The sequence below is a fragment of the Triticum aestivum genome, chromosome 2B (genome assembly GCF_018294505.1).
Source record: "Triticum aestivum cultivar Chinese Spring chromosome 2B, IWGSC CS RefSeq v2.1, whole genome shotgun sequence".
Lineage (NCBI taxonomy): Eukaryota > Viridiplantae > Streptophyta > Magnoliopsida > Poales > Poaceae > Triticum > Triticum aestivum.
This window is the reverse complement of record NC_057798.1, coordinates 808083029-808099651: the sequence shown is the minus strand read 5'-3', so window position 1 is coordinate 808099651 and position 16623 is coordinate 808083029. Positions and strand designations below refer to the sequence as shown.

Genomic DNA, 16623 nt, shown 5'->3' with positions numbered 1-16623 from the left:
ACACCATTCTCTGCCTTCCATTGCAGCAATTCCAGTGTGGTGCCCAGCTTTTTCTTGTCACCTACGCAATTCGGGTACAACAATTTTTTGTGATCCTCTAACATGCGCTGCAACTTCTTCTTCTCCAAATCACTTGCGCAGTTTCTCTTTGCATCGGCAATGGCCCGACCTAGATCATCAACGGGCTCATCTGATGCCTCTTCTTCAGCTTCTTCCCGCATTGCCGGCTCAGCTTCTTCCCGCATTACCGGCTCAGCTTCTTCCCCCATTGTTGTATCATCGTATTCAGGGAACCCATGGCCAGGATAGCTGTCGTCGTCCTCTTCTTCTTCATTGTCTTCCATCATAACCCCTCTTTCTCCGTGCTTGGTCCAAACATTATAGTGGGGCATGAAACCGGACTCAAACAGGTGGACGTGAATGGTTCTTGACGTAGAGTAATTGTGACCATTCTTACAGACACCACATGGACAAGGCATAAAACCATCCGCCCGCTTGTTTGCCTCAGCCGCAAGCAGAAAAGTATGCACGCCCTCAACGAACTGGGGTGAGCATCGGTCATCGTACATCCATTGCCGGCTCATCTTCATTACACAACACCGAATAGACCAAATTAATACAAGTTCATACATAAAGTTCATACAACACTTAAATGCAACAAACAAATAACTCTCTAGCTAAAGCATTTAAATGCAACAACAAATGCGATCAAGATCGCAACTAAGGTAACAATTGATCCAACAGCATAATGATACCAAGCCTCACTATCGATGGCATATTTTCTAATCTTTCTATTCTTCAAGCGCATTTTCTCCATCTTGATCTTGTGATCATCGACGACATCGGCAACATGCAACTCCAATTCCATCTTCTCCCCCTCAATTCTTTTCAATTTTTCTTTCAAGTACTCGTTTTCTCTTTCAACTAAATTTAACCTCTCGACAATAGGGTCGGTTGGAATTTCCGGTTCACATACCTCCTAGATAAAAATATCTATGTCAACTTGATGGGCATAATTTGTCATAAACACGAAATGCAACTAATAGTTTTAAAAGAGAATATACCACATCCGAATCATAACAAGGACGAGGGCCGACGGGGACGGATATCAAAACCATGGCACTATGTATAACAAACAACGTACGGGTAAGATAATTATTACATGATTAACTATATATCCAAATCACACAAACATCAATTTTTTATATAAAATTACATGAACAAGAGGCTCACCACAAGGTGGTGCCGGTGACGGGACGGTGCGGGCGATCGACGGTGGTTACGACGGAGATTTAGAAGGCACTAAGTAAACCACACCTACATATGCAAACTAAGTGTTATTTTTGACCTCAAATTGCATATAAATCAAATACTAGCACATATATATATTTCCTCCCAAATTACTAAACTCACAAATTAGTAACTATATATAGCATTGCAAGATCTAATCTAGCAATGAGAGATGAAGGACAAAGTTGCTAACCTTTGTGATCATTTGAATGGATGGGGGCCTTCAAATCTTGACAAATTTTGGGCAAATTTTGTGGTGAGCTCGAGGGGAAGAGGAAGAACAGAGAGGAGAGGAGAGGGGAAAGGGGGAAGAACAGAGCAAGCTGGATGAAGGGTTTATATGCAGGAGGACCTATAGTACCGGTTCGTGGCACGAACCGGTACTAAAGGTGCTGGAGGGGGCCCAGACTGACAACATCCTGCCACCACGCTCATTAGTACCGGTTCGTGGCACGAACCGGTGCTAAAGGTTAGCCACGAACCGGTACTAATGAGAGCGGCCCGGCTAGCCGTTGGAACCGGCACTAATGTATACATTAGTGCCGGCTCTAATACAAACCGGCACTAATGTGCTTCACGTTTGACCCTTTTTCTACTAGTGAAAAAGCGCCCGCCGGACTACGGGCGTAGAGGTTGCCAATCCAACCTCTACCAGCCAGGCTCCAGCACCTGGTCTGGAGGGGGAGGCGAGCGCAAGGCGCGAGCTGGACATTCCTCCAACGGAGGATGCCGACAGACTGTCCGCCACCAAGTCTGAGGTGGAGAGCGCCATGAACCGCAGGCGCTGTCGGACAGTATTTCGTGACGCATGCTTCTCTCCTGAGGCGTTGAATGCCTTTAACGCGAGGGACGCGCACCTCCGTGCGGCTCAAGATGGTTTTACCAGAGCCACAGAGCAGTATGTAAAAGACATACGGGTAAGAGAATTTAATAGTTGTATATGCCAGTAGCTCCCGAGACTTAAAGTAGTTATATTAACTGATTTAAGGATCATTCGAAACGCAGGATCTTATGGAGAAGAATACCCAACTGTCTCAGGAGCTGCAAGAGTTCAAGGCCCAACTCGAGGCCGCACTTGCTGCCGCAGGAGGAAACACAGAGACCCCTCCTGGCAACACATTATTTTAAAAAGATAAGTGGTGTGCGGCGTGCGTGCAAGTCTAATAATGACGTTGCAGGTGCTGCCGGACAAGATCCGGATAGGCAAGAACTACTGCGCCAGCTGAAGGCCTGCGAGAGGGTGCTGAATAGGGTGCAGCAGGAAAGGAACAAGCTCCAGAATGCCCACGCCCAGCTCGGAGAAGAGCTGGAAGGTGTTCGGGCCGAGCTGTCCGGCTCCGTTAAGGAGACTGAGCAGCTTCGTCGCGGCATCTATAGTAAGTGCTTGAGCGGACTCCTTTGAAAAGAAGAGTTCGGCGAGGAAGTCAATTGACAAAATACGTCTTGTAGGTATACTCATAGGTCGCCCTGCGGAGGAGATGCCCGTATCAACGGGTGATCAACTTCCCGAGCTATTGCAGCTGCTCGAACGAGTTCGGCAGGCAATGAGCGGTGTCGTCCAGGCTTTATGGCCAGCCCTCTCCCTACCCGAGGGCCTTGGGGAGCTTGCGGAGAAGCTTCAGGGAGTGCGGCAGCGCTTCCGTTTATGGAAGATTTCGGCCTGCCGCCAAGGTGCCAGGGAGGCCTGGGCCATGGTGAAGACGCGGTACAAGAAGGCGGATCCCACCCACATGGCCGAGGTCGGACCTATGGGGCCCGATGGGAAGGAGATCCCTGTGAGTTTAGTATACGGCCAAGTAGAGTTGGCCGCTAAATTTTCCCAACGGGACTGTAAATTAGACAGCTTGTTAGACGGGATTGAGGAGAAATACAGTCAGTAGATATGACAATGTATTTTAAAATGACATGTGAAATGCCTTCTAGCCGGATTGTAGATCGTTTGTATTTGCCGACCTTTTCGCTTCAACCTCGGGACCCTAGAGTCCAGAGTGTGTCCGAATACCTTCTCGGTTAAGAAACAACCGGGGTATGCATGGAGACCAGGCGTAGGGGTCATTAGTGCTTATCAGACAAGTGCCCAACTAGTTATGTTAAGGGTTCCTTTCCCTGGGAGGCATGCCCTAAAGTGCATGTCCGGACTGCGAAAAGAGCAGAAAAACATCTGGGGGCAGATAAATAAGTAGGTAAAAAATCATCTTTCAAGTCACCGACCGAATATTCCCTTAAGAGCGCTAGCTTTCGGCTTCACCCAGTCTGAGGTACACATCCGGCTGACCCGGCAGTAACAATCGCAGAGGTGCTCCCTTTACCTCCTAGCCGAACAATCGGGAACGTAGGGGTAAGCACAGGAGCCAGGCAACCCAGCTTGACCAAAACTTAAGTCATATCGCTGCATATAATGGTGAATAAAAGGTACATGTGGAAGCTTGACACATGTGCTGGGCATGAAGCCCTTATAATTAAGCTTCTGGTAAAGAAGCCCCCAAGTATAATGAGTGCGGATGGCACATCAAGTGAATGCGAACAATGGGCAAGTAGGCCTTTAAGGGCTTTTTAGAAAAAGGGTTGAGAGAAGAAAGAGAAACAAAAGACAGCTGCAATGTAAAAGTTTGGACGGGGGAAGGGGACGAACTCTTAGTCCGGCGCTAGGCATAGAATCTTCGGAGGCGGGCTGCGTTCCATGGGTTCGGCTCGAGCCGGTTGTCCGACGCATTTCGTAGACGGTACGCTCGGCCGGTCAGGACTTGATCGATAATGAAAGGGCCCTCCCATTTGGGTTTGAGTTTGTCCTTTTTCTTGTCCGGCAGGCGTAGAACTAGTTCGCCAATGTTGTAAGTCTTGGCCCGTACTTCTCTGCTTTGATATCTTCGAGCCTGTTGCTGATAGAATGCGGAACAAGCCTTGGCGACGTCGCGTTCTTCCTCCAATGCGTCCAAGCTGTCCTGTCGATCCAGCTCGGCTTCTCTTTCTTCGTACATGCGCACTCGAGGTGAGTCATGAATGATGTCACAGGGCAGAACTGCCTCTGCGCCGTATACTATAAAGAATGGTGTGAATCCAGTAGTACGGTTGGGCGTTGTCCGCAGCCCCCAGAGTACGGAGTCTAGCTCCTCTACCCAGTGCGTGTCAGATTTCGTAAGTGACCGCACTAGTCTGGGTTTGATGCCGCTCATTATTAGATCGTTCGCTCGTTCCACTTGACCGTTGGTTTGAGGATGATAGACTGAAGCGTAATCGAGCTTAATGCCCATATTTTTGCACCATGATTTAACCTCGTCGGCCGTGAAGTTCGTGCCGTTATCGATGATGATGCTGTGGGGGACACCATAACGGTGTACTACCCCGGAGATAAAGTCTATCACTGGTCCGGACTCTGCCGTTTTGACTAGCTTGGCCTCTATCCATTTGGTGAATTTATCCACCATGACCAATAGGTACCTTTGCTTGTGGGTTCCCCCTTTAAGGGGTCCAACCAAGTCAAGCCCCCAGACCGCGAACGGCCAGGTAATGGGTATAGTTTTGAGGGCGGTGGGTGGCATATGGCTCTGATTAGCAAAGAGCTGACAACCGACGCATCCTCGGACTAAGTCCTGAGCATCTGCCCGGGCCGTCGGCCAATAAAATCCTGTACGGAATGCCTTTCCTACAAGGGCCCGAGCTGCTGCGTGGTGTCCGCCTAGTCTGGCATGAATTTCAGCCAGAAGGTTTCGCCCTTCTTCTTTGGAGATACACCTTTGAAAGACTCCAGTTGTGCTTTTCTTATAGAGTTCTCCCTCATGGACCTTGTAGGCTTTAGATCGCCGGACTATGCAGCGGGCCTCGTTTTAGTCTTCGGGAAGTTCCTGCCTAAGCAAGTAGGCTAGGAATGGCTCTGTCCACGGGGTGATTACTGCCATTATGTCGTGGGCTGAAGGTGTTATTTCATCGGCTGAATCGCCGGTTATGCCAGATTGCTCTGTGTCGGTTGGTGCGGCTGCTTCCGGTTTGTTATTTCCGGACTCCTCTTCCCATAGTACGGATGGCTTAAACAGCCGTTCCAGGAAGGTGTTTGGAGGGACAGCGTCACGTTTTGCGCCGATGCGTGCCAATACGTCGGCCGCTTGGTTATTATCCCTGGCTACGTGGTGGAATTCAAGTCCGTCAAACCGAGCTGACATTTTTAGGACAGCGTTACGATATGCTGCCATTTTCGGATCCTTGGCATCAAAGTCTCCATTTATTTGGGATATTTCAAGGTTTGAATCCCCGCGCACCTCCAGGCGTTGAATGCCCATGGAGATTGCCATCCGGAGGCCATGTAAAAGGGCCTCGTATTCGGCTGCGTTGTTGGAGTCCGTGTACATTATCTGAAGTACGTATTGGACTGTGTCCCCGGTTGGGGACGTCAATACGACGCCAGCCCCCAATCCGGCCAACATTTTAGAGCCGTCGAAGTGCATAATCCAATTGGAGTATGCGCCGTACTCTTTAGGGAGTTCGTCTTCGGTCCATTCAGCGACGAAGTCAGCCAAAACTTGTGACTTTATAGCTCGCCGAGGTTTGTAAGTTATATCGAATGGTAAGAGCTCATTGGCCCATTTTGCAATCCTGCCCGTCGCGTCGCGGTTGTTTATAATGTCATTGACGGGTACTTCGGAGGCCACTGTTATCGAACACTCTTGAAAGTAGTGTCGGAGCTTCCGGGATGCCATGAACACCGCAAACGCTATCTTTTGATAGTGCGGGTAACGGGACTTGCAGGGGGTTAACACAGTGGATACGTAGTACACAGGTTTTTGAAGAGGAAATTTATGCCCTTCTGTCTCTCGTTCGACGACGAGTACCGCGCTTACAACTTGATGTGTTGCCGCGATGTATAACAACATTGGTTCGCCCAGGTTGGGCGCAGCCAGGACCGGATTTGTTGCCAATATTGCTTTTATTTCTTCGAGTCCGGCAGTGGCAGCATCCGTCCACTCGAAGTGTTCGGTGCGCCTAAGGAGGCGATAGAGGGGCAATGCCATTTCTCCTAGACGGGAGATAAAGCGGCATAGAGCCGCCACGCATCCTGTCAAATTTTGTATTTGTTTGAGGTCTTTTGGAATATCTAGTTGTGACAGAGCTCGGATCTTAGCTGGGTTTGCTTCAATTCCTCTACCGGATACAATGAAGCCCAGAAGCTTTCTGGCCGGTACTCCGAAAACGCATTTATCCGGATTCAGCTTGATGTCATATGCTCTGAGGTTGTCGAATGTGAGCCTCAAGTCGTCTACTAGAGTTTCGACGTGTTTGGTTTTGACGACTACGTCGTCTATGTATGCCTCTACTGTTTTGCCGATCTGGGTGGCCAGGCATGTTTGAATCATGCGCTGATATGTTGCGCCGGCGTTTTTGAGTCCGAAGGGCATTGTGTTGAAGCAGAATGGTCCGTATGGAGTGATGAATGCCGTTGCGGCTTGGTCCCCTTCTGCCATCTTGATTTGATGGTAGCCGGAGTATGCGTCAAGGAAGCACAATGAATCGTGTGCTGCGGTAGCATCGATTATCTGGTCGATGCGAGGGAGGGGGAAGGGATCCTTTGGGCAAGCCTTGTTGAGATCTTTAAAATCGACACATAGGCGCCAGGATTTGTCCTTCTTTGGTACCATTACCAGGTTTGCTAGCCAATCCGGATGTTTGATGTCTCTGATAAATCCGGCTTCCAATAGTTTGGCTAGCTCTTCTCCCATTGCCTGTCTTTTGGGTTCGGAAAATCGTCGAAGAGCCTGTTTGACTGGCTTGAATCCTTTTAGGATGTTTAGGCTGTGCTCTGCCAGTCTGCTTGGGATTCCCGGCATATCTGAAGGGTGCCAGGCAAAGATGTCCCAATTTTCCCGAAGGAATTCTCGCAGTGCGGCGTCTACATCAGGGTTCAACTGTGCCCCGATGGAGGCCGTCTTTGTCGGGTCCGTTGGATGGTCCTGGAATTTTACTATTTCATCCGCTGGTTTAAAGGAGGTGGACTTGGATCTCTTATCGAGTATCACATCGTCCCTATTCACCGTAGAGCGTAGCGCGGTGAGTTCTTCTGCCGCTAGGGCTTCGGATAGTGCCTCCAGGGCTAATGCGGCTGTCTTGTTTTTGGCGCGGAGTGCTATGTCTGGATCACTAACGAGAGTGATTATTCCACCGGGCCCAGGCATTTTGAGCTTCATGTACCCGTAGTGCGGTACGGCTTGAAAAATTGTGAATGCCTCTCGTCCTAATATAGCGTGATATCTGCTGTTGAACGGGGCCACTTGGAACGTGACTTCTTCGGATATGTAATTGTCCGGCAAGACGAACACCACATCGAGTGTGATTTTTCCGGTGCAGCGCGCTTCCCGGCTAGGGATTATTCCTCTGAAGGTTGTGCTGCTTCGCTCAATGCGGCTCCAGTCCATTTCCATTTTTTGAAGAGTTTCCTCGTAGATGAGGTTTAATCCGCTGCCGCCATCCATGAGGACCTTTGTAAGTCGAAAGCCGTCCACTATTGGACTAAGTACCAGTGCGGCTGGTGCTCGGGCTGTTCGGAAATTAGGTTCGTCGTTGGCGTTGAAGGTGATGGCTGTGTCGCTCCATGGATTTGTTGTTGCTACTTGGTAGACTTCGGCGAGGCTGCGGATTGTTCGTTTCCGCATATTATTTGATGCGAAGGTCTCGAAGACTGTTGATACCGTACCGGTATTGTTGGAGTGGTTTTCCCGGGCTAAAAGCTTCTCGCCACTTTTGGCCACCTGCCGTAATATCCAACATGCTCGAAGGCTATGTGTTGGGGTGGCACCCTCTGTACTGTGAATTCTACAGGGTCCGCTAAGCCATCCCTCTAGTACGGTTCCCTGCCCTTTATGGGGTTTTTGCTTTTTGGTTTTTGTACCCGGTGCCTGAGTGTAATGCACCCTTTTGTTGCGGACTGGGGTTGTATTTGGGGCCGGATTGTCCCAAAACTTAATTTCGGTTTTCCAGAAACTCTCCATCGCACAGTACTTTCGTACTATGGATGCCAGGTCGGCGAAGCGTGTAACTTCACGACGGCTTCCCTCGTCCGTGCAATTATTGCAAAAGATTGAGATTGCGTTTTCCTCTCGGCAGTCCTTTATCCTGTCCATAACCAGGAGGAATCTGGCCCAGTAATGATGTACTGTTTCAGCGGGTTCTTGCCGGATTAGAGATAGATCGCATATGTCTGGGCGGGTGGGTGGAATTGAGTCCGGAACCCTACCCATCTCAAGGCTCAAGGGCCGAGAAGTTTCCGAATTTGGAAGCTTGGAAAGTGGAACGTTGTCCAACGAGTCCGGTCCAATGCCTGACTTTAGGTTCAGTGCTTGATCGAAGTCCGTCCCTCCGCGGGAATCAGGCATGGAGGGTTCAGCAGCCCGGACATGACTAGTTTTCAATACAAGAGAAGAGTCGCCGCATTGTTCCTCTACCACTGCAATATGGTGGGTGACCTGGGGAGAGTTAATCTCTCTTAGATCGGTTTTAAGCCCAATCTGATCGTAGTCTGTAGCGACTCCCAGGGCGGCGATGCGATCCAAGAGCTCGTTTACGGACGAGAGCTCTATTGGATCCAGCCGCTCGGCGAATTCCGAGCTGACGTGAAGATTGCTTTTGACAACTTGAGAGGTCATTGTCGAAGCGGTGGCCGGACAGGCGGTCATAAGAAAACCACCTAGCCGGACAGTTTGGCCGGCGTCCAAGGCTCCTTTAGCGAAAATACCGTCCTTGAAGATGGGAGGAGGCATCCTTCCTATCGGTGACGGCACAGAGGAACTCTCAATGAAAGCACCAATGTCAGTGTCAAAACCGGCGGATCTCGGGTAGGGGGTCCCGAACTGTGCGTCTAGGCGGATGGTAACAGGAGACAAGGGACACGATGATTTTACCCAGGTTCGGGCCCTCTCGATGGAGGTAAAACCCTACTCCTGCTTGATTGATATTGATGATATGGGTAGTACAAGAGTGGATCTACCACGAGATCTAGGAGGCTAAACCCTAGAGCCTAGCCTATGGTATGATTGTTGTGATGGTTGTTGTGTCCTACGGACTAAAACCCTCCGGTTTATATAGACACCGGAGAGGGCTAGGGTTACACAGAGTCGATTACAATGGTAGGAGATCTACATATCCGTATCGCCAAGCTTGCCTTCCACGCCAAGGAAAGTCCCATCCGGACACGGGACGGAGTCTTCAATCTTGTATCTTCGTAGTCTTGGAGTCCGGCGGACGATGATAGTCCGGCTGTCCGGACACCCCCTAGTCCAGGACTCCCTCACTCCGCCTTTACCCTGTCGCCCCGCTATTGCTGCCGCATCAGTCGACCGTGGACTGTAAGATCGGTGGCTACGAAATTCCGAGCAGGACCATTGTGCTTGTTAATGCGTACGCCCCACAGGGATCCGGCCATGTGGGAGCACCCAAGGGAGTTCAGGCCGGAGAGGTTTGAGGATGGAAAGGCTGAACGGCTGTTCATGATACCCTTCGGAATGGGGAGGCGGAAGTGCCCCGGAGAGGCAATGGCTTTACGGACGATAGGGCAGGTTCTTGGGGCACTTATATAGTGCTTCGAGTGGGACCAGGTGGACGCTGTGGAGGTGGACATGACAGAAGGAAGAGAAGAATTTGTTATCTGTTAGAGTTGTGTCAAATATTATTGTACAAGTTAGGTTACAGTTGGACTTGGTTTTGGACTGTGTGTAGACAGGATAGGAGTCGTGTCCAAGTAGGACACGTGTATCCTAGACCACTCATATATAGCGGGAGTAGACACACAATGTAACCTATGCCAACATAATAGCACAGGCACGCGTGGGAGCCGGCGGCGTGTGCCGGCGTCCGGGCGGCCGGAGTGCGGTATTGTAGCGGTGTCATGGGGAGGAGCGCCCGTAGTCATGCCCCGGGGATGTAGCCATGATGGTGAACCTCGTTAACAAATCTCGGTGTTGTGCTTACGTGATTGCTTGGTCCTCGGATGATCAACGGTATGCCTCGGATTTATTCTAACAAGTGGTATCATGAGCAAGGTTCGAAGAGGCCATGGAAGTTGATCTAGAGGATCTGCCGCAGAGATCAGAAGTTGATAGGCATGTGGCCGAGAGATTGAAAGTTGTGGCCATGGTGGATAGCAACTGATTTGATCGGAGCGGCGACATGATCAACCGATCCGCGTGGATTGGCAGCAAGGCAATCGGAGAAGCACGTAGATGCGTCAGCATGGAACTCATAGGATTTCGATTTGACTGGAGGCTCGGGCGGCGTGTACATGGGAACGGCGTCTCGTGAGCGATGGATTGATCGTGGCAACGACGGAATGTACAGCGGCCGAGTTCTCGGCGAGATCGTATTGAGAGAGAAGCAGCGTGCAGATGACTAGGGCAGGCGGCCCGATCCGAGGCGCAAGTCCCAACGGTGCTAGGCAAGCCCAAGGCCGTGGTGTGCCACGTTCCAGGAGCTGGTCTCCAGCGCGACGTGCCCGTTGGCATAGCAGCTGGGCGCTGGCAGCAGCCGAGGCGCACGGGCAATGGCCCATGTCAGGGTGGAACGCAACTGGAGCCTGGAGCGCTAGCGATCGAAGCGCAGGCTAGGTGAGCTACTGTGCGTGGAATATGCATGCGTGGGCGTGGCTGATGCTGGAAGTGCAAAGGCACGAGAGATTTGTTAATAAAAAGGATCGATTCCCTGGAGAGGTGTTGCGGTGTATTGGTACAGGATTCGTTTGGTACCATGTTGATCTCAAGTGTGGAGAAAAATAGAACTAGAAAACTAGTCAAAGAAGTTGTGTTACGGGTGTGGAGCTGAGCTTGTTAATTGTTGAGTGGTTCCTACATGTGCACGGAGACTACAGGGACTGTTTTTGAGGCTCTTTTCTTGTATGCTAAGGAGATGATGTCATGGCAGCAGCATTGTTGTTCGGTACAGCAATCAAATGAGAGTCGAGGATGCCGACGTGCGTACAAGGCTTGGAGGAGTCTGGAGCGCGTCGTGACAGGATCATGCAAACACAGGGCATCAAACAATGCACTAAGAGGTGTGGGCTGACACGATGCAGGGTGGAGCATGGTTGCAGTTGGATAATTTCGGCTGGGTCGGACTGGATAGTCTGATGGATCGACGGGGATGTCGGTCAAAGCAGAAGACGGAGGTGATTTCAGCGGCGACGACATATGAGCGTGATGCTGATGGTGGCCGACTTCTGGGGCGTGAAAACACGTGGTGCAGGTCTGAGGGCTTGTGCGGCTTCGACAAGACTATGGCGTGGGGTTGATTCAAGGCAGTGTACACATGAGAGCTTCAAGTCGACAGGGCGTGGGGTAGCACGACCAGCTACATGGAGTCATGTTGAAGGTGGAGCTGGAGTCTAACGGAAGACTTCACTCTGTGCTGATGGAGGGGCTACGACGTAAGAATTCGGAGAGTCGAAGCCTATTTCAGTGGGATAGCAAGAGACACGTGGATCGGACTGGGTACCAGTGGTCTGATGGAGACGTGATACTCGGCATCGGTCGGGGATGATCGGTGGTTCTCTGCAGTGGGGGTTGAGGCAGTGTGGGCTAGCGACCCGGGAGACTCGACCAGGACAGCAGAGGCTCGACGCGGTGATAGCGGCGAGGCGTGCGGTAAGCACGGGACACAGCAACAGGCCAAGGCACTCATGGTCACACATGTGGTCAGACAAACTGTGCAGGGGGTACTGAAGCAGTGTTGACGAGTACCGGATTCAAGTTGGTGACTGGGTCTATCGGTGCTAGTTGATGGACAAGAGTTGACCGTGGAGAATCTGAGAAAGTGGCGGAAAGTCTGAAATTGTCAAAGGCTGAGAGAGTACATGACCATATATTCCGTGGTGTTCAGTGCACATGGCAAAGTGCGGATGACAAATACAGAAGGAGGCGGAGTGTTGTAGCTGTGGGACATGCCAGAGACTATCCGGAAAAAGGGTGAGACAACTGTGAATTTGACTCAGGGTGACACAGGGCAACGGTGAAATTCCTTCAAGTTTCAGACAGACGGTCAAGAAAGGGCGGTGATGTTGAGTTCAGGAACTCTTGTATGTGACATCCAATATGTGAGTTGTTCAGTTTCACGCAGATAAATTATCGGTGTGTGATGGCGTTGAACGGAAACTCCGAAAGTTGGGAGCACAAAGTAGAGTAATGAGAAACTTAATTTTGCTCAAGTGTTGACTGTGAAGAAGACGACAAGCGACTACAGTTGCAGGTGGAGTGACATGGAGTCTGGGAGTAGCAGCGGTGCTCATGGTGTATCTCAAGTCCAATGTAAATGGAGGTTCGACGCACGGACGAATCCAAGGTGGTGGAGAATATTCGCCAAGGTGGAGTTTGTTAGAGTTGTGTCAAATATTATTGTACAAGTTAGGTTACAGTTGAACTTGGTTTTGGACTGTGTGTAGACAAGATAGGAGTCGTGTCCAAGTAGGACACGTGTATCCTAGACCTCTCATATATAGCGGGGGTAGACACACGATGTAACCTATGCCAACATAATAGCACAGGCACGCGCGGCGTGTGCCGGCGCCCGGGCGGCCGGAGTGCGGTATTGTAGCGGTGTCATAGGGAGGAGCGCCCGTAGTCATGCCCCGGGGATGTAGCCATGATGCTGAACCTCGTTAACAAATCTCGGTGTCGTGCTTACGTGATTGCTTGGTCCTCGGATGATCAACGGTATGCCTCGGATTTATTCTAACATTATCCCCAAGGCGGTTCAATTTGAGGCTTTGTGCAAGCCACGTGCAGCTATGTCCGATGTCCTTAAGATGCTCTAATGAGCTTTTTTGACATATATCTTTATTATAACAAGTACGCATCATCATATCTATATATCTGCTAATTGGAGAGTCCCTAGGATTCTCCATGTTAACCTTTCTTGTCTTTAAAAGTTGGTTGTCTGATTTGATTAAGATTAAAACGTAAAAACTGGATGAAGCAGCATTATGTGCCCGCCTCTTCTCATCATGTTCTCCCGTGCCATGGAAACAAACACCAAACGAAGAAAAATACTAGAGAAACGAACCTCTACTCTGGATCCAGCGAAGATATGCCAAGCGATGAGTGTTAGTGAGCGAACGCAGGCCCCTTAGATGTGGGAAACACTATACATACGCAAGTCCTTTTTTCTGAGCACTCGCATCGATGTATTTCTGAGCACTAGAGAAACACTATACATACGCAAGTGCTCAGAAATACATACATACACTAACCCTTATAAATGCACGCAGGCATATCCTACACTTATGAGCACCTTCGAAAGACCGAGTCAGTGAGTTTGAGGTTGATGAAGTCATCACCTTGCGGTTCGCTGTGGACGGAACGTCACGTCCCACTGAAAGAGTATTCCACGTTTAGGAGACACCAAAGAGTCAAACCGGGTGTTTGATCGCTGGCGAGCTGGGGTACCACTGCCCTCCTAACGCCATCCAACCACAGATTGATCAGCGACGGTTGCGATTCGGGTCCGTCGGTCCCGTGGGGCCTTAAACGACTTCTCGACTATCTATCGAAACAAGTTTTGCTCGGCTCCGGAGCGATCATGGCAACGCACCCTAGGCTCGCTACAGTGTTTGCAGTCGTCGCTATGAGGTCTACGAACATGACAGATTATTCTTGTACTGCCAACAAATGAGGAATAGATCGGAAGTTTTCACCATAAAAATTGATGTAAATAGTTAATAGGGAAAATAAAAGGAAATAAAAATGTATAGAAAAAAAATGCTGCATGCAGCTGAGCTACACGAGATCATATTGCGTGCGTCTAGGGACTGTCAAACATGCACAACAGCCGTGCATAGTTGGTACACCTGCATGCAAATTAAAGAAAACGATCCAATACTATGGACTCATGTAAAACGTAGAATAGCCATGCATTAATTGGTAGACCTGCCTAGAAAAGCAAAGGTAAGTATTTCAGAAATAAAAGGTAAGTAAAATTCTCATCGCGTAAAAAAGGTAGCTATTTTGATTTATATGTTTCTTTTTTTTTATTCTCTCCCAGTCAACAATATGTTTCATGTATGACCGGCGGATCGGTGGTGCCCCAGTTGCATCAATGACATGTTTTACTATATACGCCAAATCAAGGAGGAGGGCCTCACGATTTTAAGGTGCTCGACAAAGCATGTGCCGCCTTGCAAAAGACGGCCACGCTAGACCCTCTGGCACGGTGGCACCCAAGGAAGAGGACCCATTGTTCAGTGTTTACTATATAGCGACGCACTGGCGATATGCCATAGAATGATCACAAGCACATCACTTTAGATTGATCATGTTAGTGATGAATAGATGGACAATATAAGCATCATTGGCGATGGTGACACAGAGGAGAAATGGTAACATAATAGAATAAGTTGCTAAGTGCATGTGAGAACTTGTTTATCCCGTTGCAACGCACGGACACATTTCCTAGTAAAAGAAAAAGATATAACATAAAGCTGCTTTGTGCACGGCATCCGACCCCATGTCCCGGCAACGCATCCGATCCACGTGCTCACTACTCACATGCCCCGGCCGGACGCCCAAACAAGGATCAGGGCGGCCAACCCATGCTTCCATCCGCCGGCGCCGACAGTTTCGGGGTTAAGGTTTTCGTGCTCGCGCACGCCTCCTTCCCGGACCTTGGTGACTTCCTCCGCTCCGCCTCTCCGGCCGCTCTCGTCATCGACTTCTTCCGTGCCAGCGCCTTCGACGTCGGCGCCGAACTCGGCATTCCGACCTACTTCTTCCTCACCACTTGCATCTCCGTCGTCGCCTTTGGTCTCTACCAGCCAGCCATGGATGAGCAGACCACTCTGAGCTTCCGAGACCTCGGCGGCGACCTTGTGCACGCCCCAGGGTTGCCACCCATACCGGCAAATCACCTCCCCGCATTCAGTCTCGATCGCAACAGCTTGGCACCAAGTTGTTCAGGGACGTGCCCCACCAGCTGTGCAACTCACAAGGCATTATTGTCAACAACTGCCGCTCCTTGGAGCCCCGTGTCGTCGACGGCATCGTCTCCGGCCTCTGCACCCCCGGACGGCCAACACCGCCATTGTACTGCATAGGACCATTGATAAAGCCCAAGGAGGTTGGGCTTGGCACAGAGCGCCACGAGTGCCTCGCATGGCTCGGTGGCCAGCCCAAGGCCAGTGTGGTGTTTCTCTGTTTTGGCAGCTCTGGCCGGTTCGGCACGGAGCAGATCAAGCAGATGGCGGCGGGGCTGGAGACGAGCGGGCAACGGTTCTTGTGGGTTGTGCGGCGCCCTGCAACAGGCGACGAGCACCACCAGTCGGCCGACGACCTGGACGCGCTCTTTCCCAAGGGCTTCCTGCACCGGACCAAGGAGAGGGGACTGGTTGTCATGTCGTGGGCCCCTCAGCGGGACGTGCTGGCGCACGGCGCGGTCGGCGGTTTTGTGACGCACTGCGGATGGAACTCGGTGCTGGAGGCGGTCATGGCGGGCGTGACGATGCTGGCGTGGCCTCTGTACGCCGAGCAACGCATGAACAAGGTGATTTTGGTGGAGGGGATGCAGCTGGCCGTGGCCATGGAAGGGTACGACAAACAGATGGTGGAAGCTCAGGAGGTGGCCGCCAAGGTCAGGTGGGTGATCGAGTCCGACGGTGGGCGGGAGCTCCGGCAGCGAACGCACGCAGCCATGCGGGATGCCAAGGAGGCGCTGGGCAACGCTGGCGAGTCGACAGCTGCGTTGCTGCAGCTTGCAAGAAAGTGGAAGAATGCCGACCACAGCTGAACTGCTCGTGGCATCATCGACTGAAAATCAATGTTAGCAGGAATGTTCGAGACGACCCGTCGTGGCCTCCACCTCCGCCTCCTTCGTCTCCATGGTTGGTTATTTTGCCTTATCCGTCCACCTCTCCGGCCGGTCGAGTGGAGTAGATGTCGGGGCTGTTGATTGGTTGGGTTGGGTTAGGGGGGATGATGCCCTTTCTTGGTTGCTCGCTCACTAATCATGAAGCTGGCCTCGCCAAATGGACGCTCACACAAACTGAAAAAATTAACCCCAAATTAACTCCACGGTCACTTCATCACTACCAGAGCGTATGGTTACTGGATCTATCTGTTGGAGACGGTAGCTGGGGCTATCTTCATCCGGTTTCGATGGCGGTCATGTAACAGGACTGGTGATTAGTTTCCTATCTATCTTTGTGCCACTGGTTGTGGCTATCCCATTTCCTTGTTTTTAGCTCTATGTGTGCATTTTTTTTTACTTTTTTGATGTTTGGAGGCTTTGTTGAACTTTTTTTTTTTTTGAAAACATCATAACTTTATTCAATCGAGATAACGGATTCATTGTTTAAGAGGAAGGGTACAATTTCAATCA

General features: G+C 50.6%; 2 pseudogenes; both read left to right on the top strand.

Moving 5' to 3' along the window:
• Positions 1-13069, top strand: part of LOC123039752 (cytochrome P450 81Q32-like) — a 35614-nt pseudogene extending 22545 nt beyond the window's left edge.
• A 1773-nt stretch (positions 13070-14842) lies between these two features.
• On the top strand, positions 14843-16308 carry LOC123039751 (UDP-glycosyltransferase 88F3-like; annotated as a pseudogene).
• The last annotated feature ends 315 nt before the right edge of the window (positions 16309-16623 follow it).